The sequence below is a fragment of the Lontra canadensis genome, unplaced genomic scaffold (assembly GCF_010015895.1).
Source record: "Lontra canadensis isolate GAN:19392208 unplaced genomic scaffold, GSC_riverotter_1.0 scaffold57, whole genome shotgun sequence".
NCBI lineage: Eukaryota > Metazoa > Chordata > Mammalia > Carnivora > Mustelidae > Lontra > Lontra canadensis.
Genome location: NW_022631051.1, coordinates 5,069,036 through 5,072,947, shown reverse-complemented (window position 1 = coordinate 5,072,947; position 3,912 = coordinate 5,069,036). Strand labels below are relative to the sequence as shown.

At 41.0% G+C, this 3,912-nt stretch overlaps 1 pseudogene; it reads left to right on the top strand.

The window, feature by feature from the left end:
* The first annotated feature begins 727 nt into the window (after nucleotides 1–727).
* Nucleotides 728–1,914, top strand: LOC116878328 (annotated as a pseudogene).
* The last annotated feature ends 1,998 nt before the right edge of the window (nucleotides 1,915–3,912 follow it).

The window sequence follows — 3,912 nt, the reverse complement described above, 5'->3', positions numbered from 1 at the left end:
TGTAGCAAATTGTAGGCCACCTCTCTTCATTTTCTGACAAAATGTACCAGGCAATATAATCCAATTTTAAGAGAATAGTATAATTAAGAAGGTTAATATGATGGAATAAATATGACAAATGTTAGTTATACATATTCCTGATTATCCTATTAGGGCAGACTATTGAGAGTTAATCTTTTTTTTTTTCTTTAAGATTTTATTTATTTTATTATAGAGAGTGTGGGTGGAGATGGGGGGGAGGAACAGAGGGAGCGAATCCCAAGCAGACTCCAGGCTGATGTGGGGCCTGACTCAGGGCTCCATCTCATGACTCTGAGATCATGACATGTGCTGAAACCAAGAGTCAAATGCTCAACCAACTGGGCCACCCAGGTGCCTTGAGAGTTAATCATATTTTTTCAGTGGCCCTCAATATTATTACTTAGAATTTCACATTTCACATTTGTCTCTTTGAATACTCCCCACAGGATCTGAGAAACTGAAAGCAAAAGAGGCCTTGGAGAGCATTGCCATTCTGTTCTTTTGTCAGCCCCTAGTTAGGAACCCCCAGCACAGGGACCCACTGGTTGTTATTCTGAAGCAGTCCTCTTATCTATGATTAGGGTTATCATGATCAGACCATAGAATATTTGAGAACGGAGGAGAGGTGGCTACCTGAGCTGCACCCAGCAACGTGCTCCTTCCCGCTCCCCCACATCGGCCTCGGCCCTCTCACCAGCTGTAGAAAATGGTGAAAGAAACCACTTACTATGATATTTTGGGGGTCAAACCCAATGCCACCCTAGAAGAATTGAAAAAGGCCTCCAGGAAACTGACCTTGAAGTACCACCCTGATAAGAATCCAAACGAAGGAGAGAAGTTTAAACAGATTTCTCAAGCTTATAAAGTACTCTCTGATGCAAAGAAAAGTATGACAAAGGAGGCGAACAGGCAATTAAAGAAGGTGGAGCCAGTGGTGGTTTTGGCTCCCCCATGGACATCTTTGATATGTTTTCTGGAGGAGGAGGAAGAATGCAGAGAGAAAGGAAAGGTAAAAATGTTGTCCATCAGCTCTCAGTAACCTTAGAAGATTTATACAACGGTGAAAGAAGAAAACTAGCTCTGCAAAAGAATGAGATTTGCGATAAAGGTTAAGGCCGAGGTGGTAAGAAAGGAGCAGTTGAATGTTGTCCCAATTGCCCAGGTACTGGAATGCAAATAACAATTCATTAGATAGGACCTGGAATGGTTCAGCAAATTCAATCTGTGTGCATGGAGTGCCAGCGCCATGGGGAACAGATCAGTCCTAAAGATAGATGTAAAAGCTGCAATGGAAGGAAGATAGTTCTAGAGAAGAAGATTCTAGAAGTTCATATTGACAAAGGCATGAAAGATGGCCAGAAGATAACATTCCATGGTGAAGGAGACCAAGAACCAGGACTGGAACCAGGAGATATTATCATTGTTTTAGATCAGAAGGACCATGCTGTTTTTACTCGGCGAGGAGAAGACCTTTTCTTGTGTATGGACATACAGCTGGTTGAAGCACTGTGTGGTTTTCAGAAGCCAATATCTACTCTTGACAACCGAACCATTGTCATCACCTCTCATCCAGGTCAAATTGTCAAGCATGGAGATATCAAGTGTGTGCTAAAGGAAGGCATGCCAATTTATCACAGACCATATAAGAAGGGTCGCTTCATCATCGAATTTAAGGTAAACTTTCCTGAGAATGGCTTTCTCTCTCCTGATAAACTCTATTTGCTGGAAAAACTCCTGCCTGAGAGGAAGGAAGTAGAAGAGACTGATGAAACAGACCAGGTAGAACTGGTGGACTTTGACCCAAATCGGGAAAGATGGCGCCATTACAATGCGGAAGCACGTGAGGATGATGAACATCATCCCAGGGGTGGTGTTCAGTGTCAGACCTTTTAATGGGGCCAGTGAATAACACTGCTGGCACTTTAGGTGCAGTAGTGAATGAGTGCAGGACTATAATCATAGCTCACTACTTGCTATTGTTTTTGTTTTAATATTAAACTACAGTAGTGTTTTAAAAGTTAAATGAGGAATAAACTCAAATATAAAAACTCAAAAAAAAAAAGAGAATATTTGAGAATGAAGGGACACTATTAATAATGACATGAGACAACAGGCATGAGCTGGACCTGAACAGGCAGCTCAGGCTATAAGGTCACCCAATGACGCATGCACATTCCTCAAGGTAAGAATGTTCCCAAATTGTATCAGACAGACTCCTGTTTACGTCCAGCTCCACTAAGAAGACACGAATTTTTCATTTTGTTTAACTTTTTTTTTACATATAATTGGATAGAAGACTGTTCGAGAGGGCGCCTGGGTGACTCAGTAGATTAGGTATCTGCCTTGGGCTCAGGTCATGGTCCTGGGGTCCTGGGATCAGCATAAGGCAAGGCATCAAGCTGAAACAGAATAGAGCAACCATTCTCTGTTTTACAAATATATGAATCGGTGAAGCACGGTCTTCGTGCTTTAATGGGTTGTGTTTGCCCTTGAAAAAGACTGTGTAAATATTGAAAAATCATTATATGTTTAACGACTGCAAGTCTCTGAGCAGTTAAACCTTCTTAGTAACTGTCCAGATCAAAGCTACTTTGGAGATGATGTGAAATAGACAGTCTTTTAGCTCCACGAATTGCTTTTGTCCTACAGTGACATGAGGATCTTATTTTTTGCACCAACATAACACCATTTTATCACCTCGGATACAACATTTGGTGATTTCATGAACTGCCCGTTCCTCTCTGCCATGCAACCTAATTTGCTTGCTTATTTCTGTTTTCTCTGTAGGGCGCTTCTCAAATATCATCAAGGAGTTTAGAAACTTAACAAGTAATGAAAAACGAAATAATCGTGGAGGCATAGAAAGAGGAGATAAAGAAAATAAAAAGTCATTGTTTGGTCAATATTAACACACTATTTAAAGGATTTAATTGTTTTCATCCCTTAAAAGATAAGTGAAATAGAGTGGAACGGGCTATCTTTAAAAGTACCATCACAAGCTCTCGGGAAAAGCGTTGCCTAGGCTGAAGGCGATGTTTCAAAAAATGCTACAGAGAAGATTGTTATCTGGGCCAGGGGTTCTCTTTCAACTCTGTAGATGTATTCTTGGCTGTCTTCCAAAGAGGATAACCTTCTCAAGTACAGAGCCACAGGGCAGCATAGAAATCAGCACGCAGTAGATAGGTGGTAGATCTCTGCCTATTTTCTAACTACTGTAACTCACCGCTGGAGCAAGTGGGGGTCAAGATGGAGGACAGCCAGGAACTTTCAGAGCTGGAGGAGAGCTGCCACCATTAAGGTGGCTATCCTTCTGGTCTTTATTCTCAAAGACGAAAAGAGTCGTATCTTTGTCATTATCTGGCACCTTGAATATTCCACATACTGAGAACATTCTACACGCATCAGGATTTTATGTAATCATCAAAGTTGCCTTTCTCCTCCTTTCCTTGCTCCCACTCTTGAAAGTCTCTACAAACGTATCATCAAGGTCAAGGGAGTGGTTACTTAAAACTTAGAAGAATTGCCGGTCTGTTCAAATCCCTCTTCGGGGATGATGCCTTTCTATCTCTTCACTCAGCAAGATTCTAGAGTCTTAGAAAATGTTCTATCAAGGAGAACATTCTGGATTTCATTTTTGGCTTTAGTCACTGAAAGTTATGGAGGCCAAAGCATTCTTTTCTACTATTTCTACACATACTTCCAGGGCGAGAAGATGGACAAGAAGTATCGTCATCCTACAGCTTTTCAAAGAGAAACTCATTTTAATCTCAGTTAATGAAGTGTGGCAAAATCAAGATCACAAAAACCAGCAAAGAATTTGTCCTAGATGCCTGGAACTTGTCAAAGTGAATTACAGAGCAGATTCACACCCTTTAAAGAATTTGTAAATTC